Source organism: Ostrea edulis, chromosome 3, assembly GCF_947568905.1.
Source record: "Ostrea edulis chromosome 3, xbOstEdul1.1, whole genome shotgun sequence".
Classification (NCBI taxonomy): domain Eukaryota; kingdom Metazoa; phylum Mollusca; class Bivalvia; order Ostreida; family Ostreidae; genus Ostrea; species Ostrea edulis.
The window spans coordinates 87,052,419-87,074,348 of record NC_079166.1 but is presented as its reverse complement, the minus strand read 5'-3'; the positions used below and the strand labels follow the sequence as shown (position 1 = coordinate 87,074,348).

The following is a 21,930-nucleotide window of genomic DNA, read 5'->3' as shown; positions in this document are numbered from 1 at the left end:
AACTTATTGAAGTAATTCCAATATTAAATATTGCCATGGTAACACAAATATAGGTTTTGCTACAACTGCACTTTATCACCCGAACAACTTCATAACCATCGGTCAATTTCAACATCGACCCTAGATATTATAAAAAGGACAAGATAACGAACATCGATCAATCTCATAACTCCTATAAGGAATACAACACAGAGAGTTGGGCAAACACGAGGTGTGACCAGGTGATTGGGAGGAGTAGGCACCCCTTAGTAAACGGAATAGTTCGTAGTCAGATCAATGCACCAAGAACGGCCTCACAACCGGTATGAATACGCCAGACAGCATTTGACTCAATAATTGGTTGTATATTCGCAAACTAGATCGTTGTAACGACCATAGAATCTGCGAAATACTGCCTTTTTAAATGACACTTTTGAAAACACTTTTGAAATCCGTGTAACATCAACTAGTTTGTCAGTAGTGATGACGCTTTCTTTCGGGGTATTTCTGTTTTTAATTCTTTATGTGAATCATGAAAATAAACTCTATTTGTTATTTTCACGTTTTCATTAACACTTAAAATCATACCATAAACAACATTTTTTCAAACTTTATAAGAAAGGAAATGTGAATGATCATAACCAATTAGCCTTACATCGCATTATTTAACAATCTGATATATTTTGAACTTCAATCCACAATATCTCAGTGATAATTCAGTAGTTTTTCAGTGATATATCAGTCACATTCTAGTGGCCATTCAGTCACATTTTAATTGAAATTAAATAAGTTTCACAGATCATTCATTCACATTTCAGCCACGTTTAATTCATTGTTTAGTTACATTTAGTGACCATCCACTGATCGTTTAATGGTCAATTAGTCATATTTAAATGATGATCTAGACATATCTCTTATTGCAATAATCATTCAACAATTTCAGTAACCTCGAGGAGATTGATCACTGTTCGTTATATTCACCTTTCATATAGGATATTATTAAGTAGTCTATCTGATAAATGTTTGAAATTTTAATCAAAATGATTGTAGATATTTTTGCGATATCCCTGCAATATTTTTATGATTTGAGTTTCAATGTCTGTAATAATATACCACTGTTTATTCAACAACAATTCGTACTTTAGAGACCCAATTTTAAGATAACACCCCAACTTTTACCTGTATGATGACCAATGGTGAACCGCCTGTCAATCATATAATTGACAATAGATGTCAGGTGGATTGACATCTACAGAGACTGTGGTCTGCAGGTACCCCAGAGAAATGTTTTGATAACAACATCAGCCAATAATTAGCTCTTTAGATTTTGAGGAAGTCCAATATCTTTATAGCTTTTATGGCTTTTTCTATAGTTTTGATAGCAATGATTTGTCCACAGCGGATGGGAAGTATAGACTATGTATCAGCTCATTATACAAATACTATTACCACATACACTCTAGAGACGGCCCTCAGACACATGTATGTATCAGAAGTATACAAAACACCCTGGTTTGTCGGCCAGATAAATTCCAGGTAGGCACCAATAATCATAGATAAGCCCTAATCAAATCTAGTGATCCGTGAAGATATCGTACAGTATTATTTTTGGGTGTTTAACCACTTTCTTTTAAATTTCAGAATTCATTAAACTACCACTTTCATCAGATGAACGTAATTCATGTAGATATAGTGAGTTAGTGTTAGGTTTAACCCTAACCCTGATATAAATTATTTTGCTATTCTACGTGTTGTTGCTTTCTTTCTGACTTCATTCTCTATCTAACGGCTATAATTAAGCGTCATAAGTGCCTAGATTCATCAATATAGTTAAGTACATACTCTCTCTCTCTCTCTCTCTCTCTCTCTCTCTCTCTCTCTCTCTCTCTCTCTCTCTCTCTTACACTCTTCTATAAGACTGGGAATTGAACTTTACATGAATATAGTTAATCGATTACAAAAAATATGCGGATGACCATTTTTGTGTAAATAGAGAATAAATTGTTTGAACAACCCATACATAACGAAAACATAACTACTCAATAATAAACGAGACAAAAATACACTAAATATCTACCTAATGGGAACTAAAAGAACATGAAGTGTTAATGGAAGTAAATGGCTTAATGGTCACTGAAATATAACAAACTGTTCATAGATATCCCAATAAATGACCACTAAAACTTTTACTGAATGACCACTAAAACTTTTACTGAAAGGACACAGAAACTTTTACTGAATGGTCACTGAAACTTTTACTGAATGGTCACTGAAACTTTTACTGAATGGTCACTGAAAGGTGATAAAAGGTCACTTAACTACTCATGGCATTTATTGAACTGAATGCCAATGGAATGCTTGCTGAAATGTGAATGAATAATAATATATCAATGATTACGTTATCATTCAGTCACCATTCAGTCATATTGCAGTTCATGGAAAAGTGAAATCCCATTCTGTGTTTGCCTCTACCAATTCAAAAAGATTTGTATGGTTTCAAAGAAGTGCCTATCAGATAATTGTCTTTCATAACAATGCGTTTTAATTTTTTTTTTCTGAAATCAGTAAAGTGTGTTGAATATGAAAACTGATTCCTTTGAAAATGTATTACATCAAATTTAAATAGATTCCAGGTGTCTAAAATTCTGCTGCTTTAAAAGAGAGGCTCTTTTTGACTATCATGGATATATACTTAGAAAGATTATGACAAATATCTTCACAGGATCACAGAAATAAATATCTTTCTCATTAGTATAATACAAATGCCGCCAAAAGACTTAAGAAAATGAAATAGAATAAAAAAAAATATTCCTAACATATCTTATTCGCTTCTTTGAAGATTTGACAGCAACATAATATGAAATATTTGAGAGATGGGAGTTCGTATAGGGTTTTGACATATGTGTGGATTTAAAGCCTTATAGGAAGTGTTGTGAAAATAACTTTTAGAGGATTGTTTATACTAAAATTGTATTTAAGATTTGCTGCATCCCCGTAAAGATATTTTTATCTAGGTACACCATTTTCTACGGCTTAGTACGTTATGAAAAGTTTACAAGTATAGCTTCATCAGTCATCTGGTTGTCAATAAGGTTAGGAGTTGCAATATCATCAGGCACACTAACGTGTCTTTGCTTTCTATAACGCGTTACACGAACATAAGATTTTACACTACTTTGTCACGTGGTCTAGTCTTAAAATAGAATTTCTCCTGGCAACACAAGATACTATCATATAAAGGATGTTTCATGATTGAATGACTAATGTGACTCATTCTTTCCTGGTAACAATCTATTTTCCAATACAATAAATGTGACTTAAATAAGCAGTGTAATGTTAAAGTACGTGTTGTTGGTTGTGTTTTAGTATACCATGATACAAACATAAAAACTGAAATACATATACTTTTTACTCTCTGTGTATTTGTTTTACAGTTGATCCCTTTCAAAGCAGTTTCGTAACAGGGAAATCGAGAGTTGAAGCCACGCCCGTGTCATGATCGTGTCAAACCTAAGGCGTAAATAATATGTGCAATTCCCCCTTCGCCAAACACTCGGTCACCACGGGTCTTTAAGATACGTCTTTAAAAACGGATGTCCTGTCTCGCGACAGGTATTGGTACAAAATAAACTATACTGCTACGGGTCTGAGCGCTAATCAGAGGTCTACATTTGAGGTATTTCACATATATCTGGTGACGTCTAATTATGAATATAAATTTCTCGACATGACGTATAGCGAACAATTATAGAAGCAAAACATTTGTAATGAAAATCTATCCAGGGAATTTTTATGATTTTTATTCACAATAAAACATATCTATTCTGTATTATATCATGTATCTATATTACTGTCGTATCCGACCACATCAATTTAATTTGATACTACATCTAAAAGGAGGTGGAATTGATAGATGTTTGAAAATGAAATACTGTTGTATGTTACTTCTGCTAACGATGGCATTTATATGACCTGCTACCAAGGGTTTTTCTTACCTGTATGGATGTTAGAAATCAGATTTCCCATTCACCCACACAAAAAAATTACTATCGATGAAAATCGATGACCCAAAAGTCAGCATCCAGGTATGAATTAGATCATTACTATGTTCCAAGAATTTGGTATCCTCTGTGTTATCGCCGTGTTTCAATTCAAATGATTCTATTATTTGATATAACTGTATTGTCTTAAACTTTTAACAATGTGTAGATGATGCAATTCCCTAAACTCGTATTTAGGATTTAGAAATTTAACAATTATACTTCATGAAATCAGTTTTCCGTCAATTCCTGATTGAAATTGGTAGGATTATATAGTCTCAAATTATTATCATCTCTAGTTATTTTGATTTAAATTAATACATTATTTAAATTGATATGCTATACCAAATAATCGCATGGCCTCATGTCCTCTCCCGGATTTTGTATTAAAATTAGCATGCAAAGAACGGCCTAGATATTGACATAAAAACGTCAAACATTATGCTACCTATTGGCATGTTGCATTTGTAACTTAAATCGTTAAACCAACTGTAGAATTTGCCAAATACTCATTGTAAACGAAAATGTTGAAACATAAACAGATATATGATAATTGTTATGAATATGAGTATTTGTCATCCATGATTTTCACAGTGTATTACCAAACTTCATTAAACCAATATCAATACCATGATTGAGATCAAATCACTACATCCAATCAAACTGAAAAGATGACGAAAATGAACAGTCATCAATCTTATAACCTATATAAGGAATAAGAATTTAGGACAAACACGGATCCCTAGACATATCAGAAAGGAGATGTATAGATGTATAATTGTAATCATATAGCTAGAACCCTCTAAACATAAAGGATCAACACTATTTCAGTTACTTCATATCACAGTTTACCGAAACAAAGACACCACATTACAGTGCTAATTGATTTAAGTTCAACAAATGAAGATTCGAACATATGGATAACGTCTGTTTGTCATAAGACTTATCAAATGATAGTTTGTTCTCCCCTCACTAAAATTGCATTTACAGCTTTTAATTCCCAACACGTCTCTCTAAAAATAGTAATGTGTACCTCCATACTAGAATTTTTTCACTTTAGAAATGTTCAATGTTCTTACTTATATTCTATAAAGAAATATGAAATTTTACTGAGCCTGTATACCGATACTGTGTAACCTTTCGTATTCATTTTATTTCAATAATCTAAACCTTGATTTGAAATCATAGCTTGAACTTCAGTACCAACGCAGCAATCTTCAGGCTTTCCGAACTGTGTAACGTTAGTAAAATTACCACTCCAAAATCCCATAACCCCGTTGTTATGTCGCCAAAACCCATGTCGCTACCTAGATGGTTATTACATAGGCGAAATTGGGAATATGTAATTGTCACATGTTCGTAACAATCACCTGACCCGATAATTATACAATGTACAGGTTCTATAATAAATCGCTTCAGCACATGTGAAAGATCGCAAAGTATTGAAATGTAAAGAAATTCGAAAGGTGAAGCGTATTAGAATCCATTTGATTTGGTAATACATTAATATTCCTAGCATTGTTCATATTAGACCAAATATTATCAACATTTTCAAATATGAGGATATTTTTTGCAAATAATCACTGATCAATGTTTGCATAATTAAATCTTTCCTCACCTGGTTTCACACAAACTATCAACAAACAATCCTTATCTTGCGCATGTGCCTTGTTGAGATGTACATGTCTACGTGTACACACTTTCTACATTCTAAATGGGTATGTAAATCAATAAGGGATGATTCAAAGGTCACGATTTAATATCAAATATACCGTAGCAGATACTATATATAAAAATAAGAGAGACATATTATCAAAGTTAAAAATTGTAAAAAATCATGTGACAAACATATTTACACATATGCAGTGCACAGCATGACGATAAAATATCCTAGCAGATTCCCCGCCATACAGTTTTAGACCTGTACGTCTTGGCGTGCTTTGAGATCGTGTCGTCATTTAGTGTGAAGTGCACTGAGGTACAGTTTGTGATTTTTCTCAGGAAGCCTTAACTACGCTGTGGAAAATATGATCACTTGCACATCAGATGCCATATCCCTTACGTTCAAATTGACTGCGTCTTGCTTATGTCCCAATCGAGAAAATGTCACGTGTAATAAGACGCACTCTGACATATATTATAGATTTCTAAATCAGACAATGTGATGGTAATATGTAAAGTTTACAAAATATCTTCAACGAAACATATTTTATTCAAATTACCCATAACGGCTGTGGATAGTCAGTTAACATTGTAATATTTCAACTCTTCATCCAGGTGATGGGTGAGAAGCTGACCATTTGTAAAGAAATTATGATTTTGTGAAGAAAAAAGTCTTGCCTGTAATGCAAAAAATCATACATACTACGCAACCACATTTTCTATACACAACCTCAAGGTTTTCATTTCCTTGTAAGGTATCTTTTTTTCTCTTCAAATACATTATAATGTTTTAATCCCCTTGGGTTGGGTTTTGATATCCAGTATCATGAATTGCGCCAATCTATTTTTGATTTTTATTCATTTGCACATTTACCTACAGATGCTACATAAATAAACAGATAAGGTGTGGAAAAAGCTCCCATGAACTTATCTACAAATTTTACCACATCTCGCATTGTTGTTTAACGTGTAAACATATCCATAATTAGTTCTAAGCAGGTAATGGTTATTGATGTAATAAAAAGTAATGACAACTTACTTAGACTTTCATGAAAAATAGCTGTAAAATATCACGGTAACATTTTCCATCAATGTCTGCTGTGCATGAATCAATTATTTCCTTGTGTGCATGTATGTGTATCTAGTTCACGGAATGGCGCATTTTACGCCTTACTCCTTGAAATATGATACAGTTCATAAGTCAAATGAAATCATTGAGAGATCTGCATCTTTTGTAACTATGATTTACAGACGATATGAATAATAGAAATCCCTCTTGACAACTGTATGTGTAATCGTAAGTGCTAACGAATAATGGTGACATAAATGCTTTTCTTTGCTGTTAAAATGTGTGGGTTAAAATGATTTTAGACTCATTATTGAATCATATAATTTACCAGTTCGTTTCACTGCTGCATCATTACCAGTAAATTGTTCGTCCTTAGCTACATTTTTTCTTCTAATTGATACGTAAACACAACAATGCACTATCATTATTGTTGTCATGTGTTTTTTTTAGTCCTACCTCTCTACTGTCTTATATGCAAATAGCTGCAATAATGTAACCATTTCCGATTTTCACGTTTTCGGCGTAGTGCTATATGCTTGTTATCGCGAAATCTCATATGAGGATCCACTGAAAAACCTAAGCATTGACAATCAGTGCGATGACGTAGTTACTCGAGCCATTCCAACAAAGAAAGGAAAATCATGTGGTTGCAGAAAATTAAAATACACTCTGATGTTCTTTTTTTTAACTTGATATAAAATTGAAACCTTTTCAATACTGACAAAATCGCTTTCTCCACTGTACTCGTCCATTGATGAAAAAAACAAACACTAGCCGATGAATTATGGGCATAAGCAACTAATTTGACTATCAAACATTGCGCACAAATATGAATCGAGAAATTGGAACATATCAGAATTGTTAAAACGGTAGAATAGAGCCTCACAAATCGTAGGTTGCAAGCTGCAAATGTATATATTGACAAAGAAACATAGATTATCATTTATTTACGTAGAGAAGGACAGCAAATGTTTAAACTAATCGAAAATATTTCTGGAGTGAAACACTCCCGCATCTTCGCCATTACAGAGATTCTAAGGAATTGTAGCCATCTTCCCAAAAATCGAAGAGGACTACATTACTGCATGAAAGGTGAAAATAACGAACAGTGATCAATCGCATAGCCTCTATAAGCAATGCAAAATAGAGAGTAGGGCAAAGAGGGACTCCTGGAAAAACCAGAAGTGTATCTAATATGCAATATATCTCTGTATTTAAATATCTTGTTTGGTATTAATATCAATGGTCATTATTTTTCAATTCCTAGCAGCCCAGGGTGATCGAATTTGCATACTCCCAATGTGTTCATAAAAAGCACACATTGCACCTTTCTCATTAAATATATGATAAATTTGCTTTTTTTTACTAGTAGAACGTCATGAACTCGTACATGTAAAATGTGTGGAACTTCCTTAAACAGCTGATTAAAAGATTGTCGAATGGGAAAAGAAATTTACAGGGGAAAATTATAGCCCCAACTACAATAACTCTGAACAATAATCACTATCACTATTATCATATGTACTAATACTATTAATAATAATAATGGTATTATTATTATCATTATTATTATATAGCATGAATTATGCATGGAAGTAGATATTTAGAGAGTAAAAGGAAGCCAATTTACATTGATCTTTTATATGTAATTTGTACAATGATTTCCGTATATGGAATACGGTGAGACATGTGTATACACATATGATGATGCTATACACAGTCAAATCATTGTCACACATTTATACAACAGAGGCGGAGAAGTGCATATACATGTAACAATGTTCTATACAGTCAAATCCTCAAGCATCACAAAATAGAGGGAGAGATGTTCATATACATGTAACAATGTTCTATAAGTCAAATCGTCATGCATTTATTAAACAGGGAGAGATATACAAATATTGTACACAGTCAAATCATCGTCATACATTTATAAAACAGAGGAAGACATTTATTTGTATACAGTTACATTTTCACACGTTCATAAAACACTACCACTTTTAACAGGTAAATTATTACACTAAGTTTCGTAGGTGACGACCATAGATGTTATTGTGAGAACAGTACGGCAACTACCAAATGAAAATGTGAATATAACTCCCACAAACAATACAGGATTAAGATCTGGGCAAAGATGGATCCCTGGACAAACCAAACGCGCGATCAGATGCTTAGAAGAAGTAAACACCCATGTTGATATGTTACAGGAGTGTCAACAGTCTCGCTCAATATTGTCGTTATAATGATCTACTTTGCCAATACAAATTGTCATTGGGTCAAATGTTGTCTGATGTGTTTCATACCAATTGTTTGTCCTTTATTTACACACTGAGGTTGATTGAAGGCTTCTTTGTTTACCTGGTTAAGATATAAGGCTTTCAGCGGGTGCGACAGGTCGACAGGCGATATTTACTAGGCACCTGTTTTTACAATGTATAGCATTGACTTACCCAAAACGATCGGGTGGAATGATAAAGATCTCATTTCCCTCTCATTAGACTCCAACAGGTGACTTTAAGGTCTTTTCAACAATAAATGACACATTTTGCGTATTTTAAGTAAAATATCGTTTAAATATATTGTAAAAACTGCAACATCACGTTATGCAACGCAACATTTTAGAAATGTTTATCGTGGGGTATATGGCTAATATAAAATATGAGACTGTTGTTAAAAGGAACATCCGAAGAAGAAAACTCTTTAAGTTTCATTTATTGCAGCATGCTTCCGTATTCACAAAACACACTCCTTCGAGGCAGATACATAAACTAGAAAGGTCTATATATACATGTAACAAGCATGCTGAAGTAACTTGAATAATAATTTTCAAACGTAAATCTATCAACACAGTACCTCGTCATTTGTCTCTGTTCTTTATCGTGCACAGTTTATAACTTGGCAACACTTCCTTGAATTACATTTGCTTTTCTGTGGACAAATGGAATTTGTTTTTATTTCTTAAATGATGAACGTATATTGAATAGAATCACTGTGTCCTTTGAAGCATGTGTATTATCAGAGTTAACACGCAAACACACACATTGCATCCCAGTTTAATATCTCGACGTTACCTGAGGGACATTTAAAATTTAAAAAAATCGGCATTGGTATATGATCTCTATCGGGATATCAAATGACAATGAAAATGTTTATAAACGCATAATTATCATGAATGGGAATAATCTGTTCAGTATAAATCATCACTTATATATCTGTTAAGACTTCCAGATTTATTGTGATGAATGAAAAATGTGAAAATAACGAACAGTTGCCAGTATTATAATTCCTGTAAACATTACAAAATAAAGAGAACGGCAAACATGAAGCTCTGGGTTTTCCATTCATACATCGATCAAAATAAAATGTGACCTACTCTACCATTAAGTTGCGGGCAACCCAAACCTAATAAAACGATGCGAAATTAAATTATTAATTAATACCTGTCAAGAAATAAACAATCATTCAAAAAAAGCAAGAGGGTGTGAAGACATGCGCGCACGTGATTAAACCATGTAAAACGTTAACCGCTTCTGAGTTTGTCAGTATTTGAAAGATGCTATATCTTACAGTGCACATGTTTTATACATATATTTGGGTAGGGCTGCGCAATAGTATCAATATCCCGGTGCGTTGCGGTTGGTTGACAAAATAGTGTATTGTAATACGTTTTTTCTTATTTAGTACCGATATACCGATAAAACTATTCGGGCTTTGAATGAAGTGATGGGTTCGGCATTCCTTAACCAAAATATCATGGTCGTGTTGTGTTACTATGTGTCGGCCTGTAGTGTGAATCTGCACTGGGTTGTCATAAGAATTTGATTACTATATCATTTCTGTGTAAATGACATAATATTTCGACTCTATCAGAATAAATGAAAAATTGAAAAAGTGAAGATATCGACCTATGAGTAATCCCAAAGCTCCTCTAAGGAATATAAAATTAAGAGTTAAGCAAATACAGAACCCGGGACATAATTCGGCATTTATAAAGTAACACGCATCTCTATCAATTGCTTTTGGTTATTTAGGTAATCTTGTCGCAGCAGTGATTCTGTAGTGCATGTTTACCGAAAATTTGGTTTTGTTTTTACGTATTACCATTCTTTCCTTATCACATCGAGGTTTCATATAATTTCAGAAGGAAAATGTTTATTATTTTTCTCAGATTTATTTTCAGTCATACCATTCTGCTATCTTATATACAAGTAACTGCAATAACGTAACCATCTTTTTTTTTATTCTGACGTTTTCGGCAGAGTGCTACATGCTTTTATCGCGAGATATAGTATGTGGGTTCAATGCAAAACCTAAACATTAACAATCAGTGCGAAAATGTAGCTAATCAAGGCATTCCGACAAAGAAATGAAAACGATATGGTGGCAGAAATAATTACATTCTGTTGTTCATTTTTTTAACTTGATATCAAATTTAAATCTTTTCAATGGTTACGAAATCTTTTTCTCACCTGTACTCATCTATTGATGTAAACAATATATTATATGGACATATGAAAATAATTTGACTATCAAATATAGCGCACAAATATGAATCGGGAAATTGGAATATATGGACATTGTTGAAAACGGTAAAGTAGAGCCTCACAAATCGTAAGTTGCAAGTTGTAAATGTATACATTAACTAAGAAACAAACATTATCATTTTAATTACTTAGAAAAGGACAACAAATGTTTATAATGATCAAAAATGTTTCTGGAGTGAAACACTCCCGCATCTGCACTATTAAAGATATCCTAAGGAGGTGTAGTCATCTCCCAAAATATTGAAGAGGGCCACATAATTGCATGTAATATGTACTCTGTCTTCGTAATAAAATTCCTCGTTTGCCATTAATAGTAATGGTCATTATTTTTCAATTCAGTCATGAGTGATCGAATCTGCATACTCCCAATGTATTCATCAAAAGTATATTATTCAACCTTTCTCATCAAATATATGATAACTCTACTGTTTATTAGTTGAACGTCATGGATTCGTACATGTAGAATGTATGGAACTTCCTTAAACAGCTAATTAAAAGGTAAACAAATTTACAAGGGAAAATTATAACCCCAGTTAAAATTACTCTAAACAATAATCATTATCACTATTATTATCTTTACTACTACCACTATAATAATAATAATAATAATTATTATTATTATCATTTAATAGTATCAATTATAATAGATAATAATACTATATTTATTTAGCACCCTTTTCATACACTATGTACGCTCAAAGGTGTTTAAATTATGCATGTAAGTATATATTTATAGAGTTAAAAGAAGTCAATTTACATTGATCTTTTATATGCAGCTTGTATAACGTTTTCCATGTATGAAATACGGAGAGACGTGTACATCTACATCTGGTGGTGTTCTATACAGTCAAATCATCGTCATACATTTATACAACAGAGGGAGATATTTACATATACATGTAACACTGTACTATACAGTCAAATCATCATCATCATAACTCCGTTTACCTGATCAGGATATAGGGCTCACGGCGGGTGTGACCGGTCAACAGGGGATGCTTACTCCTCCTAGACACCTGATCCCACCTCTAGTGTGTCCAGGGGTCCGTGTTTGCCCAACTATCTATTTTGTATTGCTTGTAGGAGTTATGAGATTGATCACTGTTCGTTATCTTCACCTTGCATTTATAAAACAGAGGGACAGATGTTCATAAACATTTAACAATGTTCTATATAGTCACACATTTATAAAACAAGGAGAGATGTACAAATGTTCTATAAAATCAAATCACACATTAATAAAACAGAGGGAGACATTAACATGTATACAGTCACATTCTCACACGTTCATAAAACATTAGTACTCTTAAAAGGTAAATTATTACACCAAGTTCCGTACGTGAAAACCATAAATATTATTGTGGCAACAATAAGGCAATTAAAAGGTGAAGACGACTCCCACCAAAAATACAATATTAAAAGCTGGACAAACACGGACCCCTGGACAAACCAAACACGCGATCATATGCTTAGGAGAAGTAAGCACCCCTGTTGATATGTTACAGGGGCTTCAACAGTATCGCTCAAAGTCCGCATTTAGCAATTACTATTGTCGTTATAATGATCTACTTTGCCAATACAAATTATCGTTGGGTCAAATGTTGTCCTACGTGCTTCATACCAATTGTCTGTCCTTTCTTTACACACTGATTTTGATTACGGATTTATCTGTTTACCTGGTTAAGAGTTCCCAGTGGATGTGACCGGTCGACATGGGGTATATACTTCTCCTAGGCACCTGATGTGTCCAGGGGACCGTGTTTGATCTACACTTCATTTTATATTGTTTACAGGAGTTATGAGATCGATCACTGTTCGTTATACTCACCTCTTCATAAAACAGTCAGTTATTTGCCTTGGTTTTACATGTGGTTTTCGTTTCAAGTCAACATATTTGTGGACTTCCTAAAGCATTTGTTTTAATGATACGAGCCTTGCTTAGTCCATATATATTGTTTGCAGTTTGATTTTACTGCAAATTTTGGAGAGAAGAAATATCGGTTTCTCGTCACGTTTTACTGTGAACCAAGGATTTATTTCCATCGTTGTAAATATATTGCATGTGCGGACGGGAAGCCAGTAAGTAACTGCGTGACTCCCCTTCTTGCAATAGCTATCACATACATAGCGAAATAATGCTGAAGGACCGGACCTTCGATATTAAGTTCCTTTTTCGTCGGTAATATTGTATGTACCTGTTATTTACGTCAATCGTCCTTGTGGTGAAATCGTCTACGATTGACAATACGTTTGTCAATGCCTTTGACCGTATTTAACTTCTTTAAGAAAGAAACCTAACTAAGATCTGTTTTGAATTAAATCTTTCTTCCAAGTCTCCTACAGAGAAAAAAGTAAAAATTTATTTCCCAAAGACCTTCATACTAATATCTCGCCCTTTCACTCTTTTACTTTATCAATTTTAGATAAATTATGACAATGTTCATTATAAATACTGACAAGAAAGTAAAAAAAAATGAATAAAAAAGGTCCATTTATCATATTTGTACAACTTGTAACACGTAACGATCTGTATGAATTACACCCTGAAATCAAATGACAATTTCGCGTGCATTTTATTCACAGTTTAAAATTTTCTGAATACAGTGTATCATATAGGCATTCATGTAAGCACGAACTTGTTTGATACATGTATTTGATATAAACCCAGATCAATATTGTAAAAATAAATACATGTGTATATAGGAATTTATGAGGCTTTATTTTATAAATCGCAGCCAGTTCTTGTTCTTGTTGAAGTGTTGCAAATTGAAAATGCAATAAGAATATAAAGAAAATTAATTAATGAACCTTCACTTAACGGCCACAAACCGAGTTTTACCGGCGACGCAGAAGTGGGGATATAAAAATATCATTGCAAAAGGGGCGAGATTGCATACGTACTTAAGGAAGACAACAATATCGCGTGAATATCCCTACAGTTTCTGTATCATATAAGTTAATAAATGTTACCCTATGATGACTCTTATCAGATACATATATGCATGTTATGATATTGAACAATGATAGAGGGCTTCAGCTTCTCCATCGTTAAGTCTACACATGTATGTACATAACAATATACCTTTATCACTGGTCCATATTATGTGTCTGTCAATTGATCCAATACACAGGAACATCTGTGTATGTTCAATGTTTTAATCAAGACAAAATGCTAACATATTAGCTGAAGTCACAGAGACTTGAACAGTTTAAAAGGAAGTCAACATTTTTCATTTTTTCTTCTTATAACGGTGTAAATTACAAATACATGTCTTTAGGTTGAATGTTATCTGACGTGTTTCATACCAATTGTTAGGCCGTTTTGCATCCTGATTTTGATTACTCCGTTTACCTGATCAATACATAGGACCCTAGAGGGAGGTGATTTGTCAAGAGGGACAGCGCCTCTCGGGCAGCTTATCCCACATCTGTTAAGTCCTGTAGTCTGTGTTTTCCTTATTCTTGATTTCACATTTCTTCTAGGAATTATGATTTAATCTTCACATGACTCTGATCCTTAGACGAATTTGACGTCACTTTTTGGCACGCTGTTTTTGGCTATAATAACTCTAAAACTTCATAGTTATTTCGGATTTGAAACATTTCGGTTGAACATAACTGAAGAGACATTATTTGTCGAAATGCGCATCTGGTGCATCAACATTAGTACAGTATAAGTTTTACATTATGAACCCTGGGTGGATTCCTCTGCTGGTGGACTGTTAGTCCCTGAGGGTCTCTACAACCTAGTAGCTAAGTACTTCGTTACTAGCTTGAAAATACGGATATATATTTAATTGCTGTTATAAAATTTAGAAATTCATTCCAAAATAAAGGATTATCTCCCTCATGCATAACTCTTATCCTTAGACGAATTTGACTTCACTTTTTTGGCACGCTGTTTTGGCTATAATAGCCCTTATCCTCATTGTTATTTCGGATTTCAAACATTTTGTTTGAGCATCACTGAAGAGACAGTATTTGTCGAAATGCGCATCTGGTGCATCAAAATTGGTACCGTATAAGTTTTACATTTCCATGTACCTGTTGAGAACTTGTATCTGATATTTTTCATGTGACTGCTAATTTTCAATAAGGACATTCCACAGTGCATGTTTACTCCTCCTAAGCACCTGACCCCAACTCTGGTGTGTCCAGGGGTCCGTGTTTGCCCAACTATCTATTTTGTATTGCTTATAGGAGTTATGAGATGTATCACTGTTCGTTATCTTCACCTTGCATTCAGCATCTCTTCTCTAGCTCTGGATCATCTGCCAACGTTTGTTGAGGTAACATGTTGACCTATTCAATGTCGCTGTTTTCTTGATGAATTTCAACAATATCATGCCTATCGTCCTGATCGTTATAAAACATACTAATAACGAGCCAAATCGCAAAGCTTATCTTTTGTGTCAAAAGAATATTCGATCTCCATATTATTTATTCTTTTGATGACGGAGGAGGTGGTATATCAATAGTTTGAGTCTGTTCGTATTGAAAACTCATCCGCCGATCCTTATATGTGTATACAGAAACTTGAGATATGATAACATGTTATATATTTCTAGATACAGGGGTAAAAAATCCACAGGCTAAAATGAAAACCTACAAGCTAAAATGAAAATAATGAAGCAGTGCTCTTTTTATATATATTTTTTTTCAATCAATGATTTCCCCCATCATTACTGAGCCTAGTGGGTCAACAGGTAGCGTTTGGACAAGACACTAAGTTACGTAAGTCATATGGTGCAATGTCTAGGTCTCTTGATTATCGCACCTCTAACAGTCTAATCCACGACTTGTTTACCGCAGGTCTAGATCCAGTCTTCCAATTTCATGCCACATCAGGGTTGTCACTAGTGATTTTTTAAAGCGAATACAGGACTCATGGTTTTATAAGCAGCACGATCACGAGTCCTATGACTTTTTTGATAATCGTCTACGCGGTGAGAAATTCACCCGTGTCGTCACTACAACCCGACCTCAATATGACAATGACATTCTCATGATTCTGATAAAAATAACTACCGGAAGATTTGGTAAAACATAGACTCCGATATTTTTTGTAGATAAATGAATAACAAAAACATCATACTTGGAATTATTCAATTTAATCACCCCTATAGGTGAACAGGACTCGTGGCACATGTCGATATGCGATGTCCAATCTCTAAAGCATTTGTTTGACTCCGAGTTTCTTCAAAAATAATAAAAGAAAAATCCGGATAAAAACGGTTATTGAAATCGGTCGTTCATGTAAGCGTTTGTATGATTCAGAGTGCAAGTTTGAGAAAAGCGAATAGCGCATCACCGTATAAAACGGATACGATACAATCATAGTTTGTAAATCACCACTCGCTAAGATTTTCGAGTGTCCATTATTTTTACTCGCTATTTTTCAAATGTACTCGCATTTTGCGAGTATTTCTCGCTAATTTCGACCCCTGCAGATACTACTGATGCGTAATCTCCAATGACCTTAGCTGTCATTGACTTAATTATGTATTGCTGCATGCTTTGTCAGAGAGATATACAGTGCGGTTTCAAAATAATTGTATCATTATTATTCTGGATAGAAGCACCGGTCTTTTCACTGGACCTGTACATTTCAAAAAATAATTGTCTAAGACTTGTTATTTTCCATAGATACTGTTTTAGCAATTACACCGAAATGTGCACTCTCTGTTCATATTTTCATATACTAAAAGAAATTACAAAGCATGTTTTCAAGTAGCCTGAATGACTACACGTATCAATATAAGTTTGGTCAAATGGAAAGGCATTAGACAAGACATTCCAATGGCCATTATTATCATTAAATTGCGGGATAAAATTTGTTAGTCTAATACGCGTTCTGAAGGTTTGTAGTGGATGCACACACAGACACACACACACACACACACACACACACACACACACACACACACACCTATACTTGTGTATATCACAAAGAGAGGTATAGATTTCTAGACAGACATACCGAGTTCCACAGTTTTGACTAATATTTACTGAAAGTAAAATAGCACTTCATGTTCACCTTGAACCCCACTGTGCATCAAACATTCGTTTTAAACAGATATACTTATACTTGTCTTCAAATACATATGCATATTTCAAATACTGTCCGAGGTATTCCTTATATGGTCATATCCAAATATGGAAAATACCTCAGTTTGTATGCAATAATTTAAACGAAGGGTACAGCTATTTCAATGCCTCGTTCACACGAATGCGCATTAAATTAATTCAAATTAAATAGCATTCACACGGCGGTAATATTTATTGCGAAGTAAACTAATGCGCATTAAATTCGATTGCATCTCTACATCAAAGGGTGCGCACAATAAATAAAAGAATATATACTATGTTATTAAAAATTATTTTATAGATATTTTAATCAATATTGTGTAGATACAGAATTCATTGTTCAAAACACTTTATATCTTTTAACAATGTACATGTAACTGATCTACAAAAAAGGAGTTTTGTGTTTGTGTTTCGTTTTTATAGGTTCCCAAGAAATCACTTGTTATTTCTTCTGACGACCAGCATTCACTTTAGACAATATATTTCTTCTTCATAAGCCCAGTTAAAACATCGGAACGTTTCTTTCCCCATTCCGCTGACTACTGTTGTGACGTAATTTTTAATTACTAATTTAAAATACGTATTATACACAAACTCCTCGTCGAGGCCTCATTACGTCACAGTGCCTACGAATAGACCTCTCCTATGTGACGCACCACAATATACAGATCTGTATATTGTGAGTCCGCGATTATCACGCAGACAAATTACACTAAAGAAGTAGTTCGCAGTTAAAAGTCTGAAGATATTAATATTAAAAGCATTAATATAAAAGTATGGATTTTATTTTAAACATAAAATGATCAAAAGATCATTAAAAAGTAGGGATACTCTGTTCAAATTATTGTGTAAAGTAATGAATTTGATGTTTACGTTCTTGTTTTGAAAGTTGGTTACGTTTGACTTATGTTTTTTCGTCATTCTACATTGACGTCACAGTATACGCGGCCTAAGAAATCGCTATCCCATAATGCCTAAGTGGAAGAGTTTGGTTTGTGAGCAAACGAACTCTGGTGGAAGTTTGGTATTATACACTGTAAGTCTACTATGACGTCATTTGATATAAAGAAATTCAACAATGATCAAGCGGCATATTTGTTAAAATGTAAAAGAAAATCATATCACTATTTCGAAACATTTGTGTCGTATTTAAAAGCAATTTTTTCCATATTGTATTACTCAGTATGCCTATGCAGAGCACATATTTACGTCTAACATTATCTAATGACATGCTGTTTTTACATGTTTTTTAGTGATTACTATCATTTTGATTAGTTTTTCGCACAAAACTAACATTGATATATATAACTGACCACGGGTATGATGCATGTGACCCAAATTTGCCATTACGCATGCGTCTACATTTAATTCGAATTAGCTTCACTTAACGTTCACACGGAGCTAAAGCGAAGTAAATTTAATTCGCATTAAATCGCGAAGTCAATTTTAAATCGAAGTGAACTAATGCGCATTAAAATCTCCGTGTGAACGCTGTTCAGATTTAATTCGCATTAACTTACGTTTAATGCGAATTAAATTCTTCGTGTGAACGAGGCATAAGTTAACATTAACATGAAGATACAGCTATATATATGTATATATATATATATATATATAAAGCACAAACAAACAATTATAACACCCAATCTTACGTTTACCCCTAGGATCTAAACGATACATGTGATAATCAATTAACAAATATATAAAGCACTAAATAATCACAACTAGGTACTGAAAATTTTCGCCCCAGCCCAGGGTCGAACCAGCGACGTACGGCACCCACCGCCTAGCAAGATTGTCAAACCAGTGCGCAAGTTGTTGTGGCCGAGTGGACTTACGCACTGGTTTGACAATCTTGCTAGGCGGTGGGTGCCGTACGTCGCTGGTTCGACCCCGGGCTGGGGCGAAAATTTTCAGTACCTAGTTGTGATTATTTAGTGCTTTATATATATATATATATATTATATATATAATATATATATATATATATATATATATATATATATATATATATATATATGTATATATATATATATCACTGATTGGCAAGCCAAAAAAAAAAAACCCACCAAAAAACATGTTAATGCGCATATATATATATATATATATTGTAAATAAAGAATTCGGTATTTGATACAGTAAATACATCCAATAATAAAAGTCAAGAAACACAAAACTCGAATAACATATCACTGTTAGCTCTTTCGGCTTTAATGCTTTAATTTTTATAACTGTCTGAAGAGGCATTGAAGCCGAAAGCGCTAACAGTGAAATGTTATTCGAGTTTTGTGTTTCTTGACTTTTATTATTGGATATATATATATATATATATATATATATATATATATATATATATACAAAGCACTAAAATGACCAACGACACGAACAACCAGACTGATTGTCAAATTTTCGGGACGAACCGTCCCTTCTTCAGGACAAACGAAAAGAATTACATAATGTGACCAATATCAACAGATAATAATAATACAAACTACATATAAATACATCTAGCACTACAACTACACTAATCTACCAACGTATTTACAAAGCAGAGTACATGTTTTTTGTTTTTGTTTTGGCTTGCCAATCAGTGATAAAAGCGGAGCGAATTAGGACATGTCCTGTTCGTCCGAGCTGATCCGGGGTTAGGGTTAGGGAACAGCTCTTCGAGTTTTAGGCGCACCAAATGTGAAATTATCTTTGATTGTTCAAATGCCTTTTCTGTTGTTATACCAGATTCTTGGGAAACAGGAAACCGAAATATCATACTATATTTTACTTTGATTTGCTAAACATTAATGCAATGAATTATGCCTGGGTATGTGTAAGATAAAATTCGTTCTATGAACATAATGGGTATCTACACAACTTTTGTAATATGCATGGGCTTCTGATGTTTCTTGATTTAAAAAAAAATCGTATGCACAAGAAAGTGATACAGGTAGAAGGATGGACATAACGAATTTTGAATACCCTCAAAACTTTGCTTTCGGGGATTATAACTACTAGCATTTTTCTTCCATCTCTTTTTAAAACCTAAAATGCATTATAAATCTGTGCTTTCTCTCAACTGATACCTTAATATCTACTAATATTTTTTGTTTAACTAGATGAATCCCATTATGCACTAAAAGTTCTTACCCATGTATATACATGAACCTCACTATGCACTACAAGAGTTTACCCTGTGTATACACATGAACCTCACAATGCACTACAAGATTTTACCCTGTGTATACCCAAGAACCTCACAATGTACTGAGTGTCTCCCGTGTATACACATGAACCTCACAATGCACTACGAGTGTATCCCCTGTGTATACACATGAACCTCACAATGTACTCTGAGTGTCTCCCCTGTATATACACAATAACCTCACAATGCACTACAAGATTTTACCGTGTATACCCAAGAACCTCACAATGTACTATGAGTGTCTCCCCTGTGTATACACATGAACCTCACAATGCACTATGAGTGTCTCCCCTGTGTATATATATGAACCTCACTATGCACTAGGAGTGTCTCCCCTGTGTATACACATGAACCTCACAATGTACTAGGAGTGTCTCCCCTGTGTATATATATGAACCTCACTATGCACTAGGAGTGTCTCCCCGGTGTATATATATGAACCTCACTATGCACTAGGAGTGTCTCCCCGGTGTATATATATGAACCTCACTATGCACTAGGAGTGTCTCCCCTGTGTATACACATGAACCTCACTATGCACTAGGAGTGTCTCCCCTGTGTATACACATGAACCTCACAATGTACTACGAGTGTCTCCCCTGTGTATATATATTAACCTCACTATGCACTAGGAGTGTCTCCCCTGTGTATATATATGAACCTCACTATGCACTAGGAGTGTCTCCCCTGTGTATACACATGAACCTCACTATGCACTAGGAGTGTCTCCCCTGTGTATATATATGAACCTCACTATGCACTAGGAGTGTCTCCCCTGTGTATATATATGAACCTCACTATGCACTAGGAGTGTCTCCCCTGTGTATACACATGAACCTCACTATGCACTAGGAGTGTCTCCCCTGCGTATATACATGAACCTCACAATGCACTGTAAGTGTTTACTCTGTGTATACAAAAATCTCAATATGCATATTCAATTTTACTAAATGTCCCTTCATTATGCAAGCATTACAACACACTTTCATTGTATGCTTCATGTATTAGACATTTCTCCATTTCCTATGTGTACCAATATAAACTTATGGAAAATTAATGCTTTCTTTTTTATTATTCATTCGCAGTGTAATAGTTTAGCATCGTTTCTTTTACCATAGCTTGTAGATGTATTTAAGTGACAATATCTGCTACTCTGACTAGTATGTACTATCAAATTAACTCATTTCTCAAATGTTATATATGTATACTTTCTATGCATATAAATGTAGACATAGGACGCATTGTCTACAGCGCTACAGCATACATCAAAAGGACCCAGTGTTCAAAGATTCAATTCATTTTTACATTCCATGTAACATAACCTTCTTAAAAAATATGCATTAAAACAACTGA

At 34.0% G+C, this 21,930-nt stretch overlaps 1 protein-coding gene across 3 annotated transcripts in view; it reads right to left on the bottom strand.

Annotated features, from left to right (window-relative positions):
• LOC125676180 (uncharacterized) overlaps positions 1-6,844 on the bottom strand; it is a 53,597-nt gene extending 46,753 nt beyond the window's left edge. For 2 of the 3 annotated variants that reach the window (XM_056159309.1, XM_048914076.2), the window contains exon 1: positions 6,721-6,844. The gene's annotated coding sequence lies outside the window, so the exon portion shown is untranslated. The remainder of the gene's footprint in view (positions 1-6,720) is intronic. The other variant, XM_056159308.1, reaches the window with a different exon arrangement.
• Between the last annotated feature and the right edge of the window lie 15,086 nt (positions 6,845-21,930).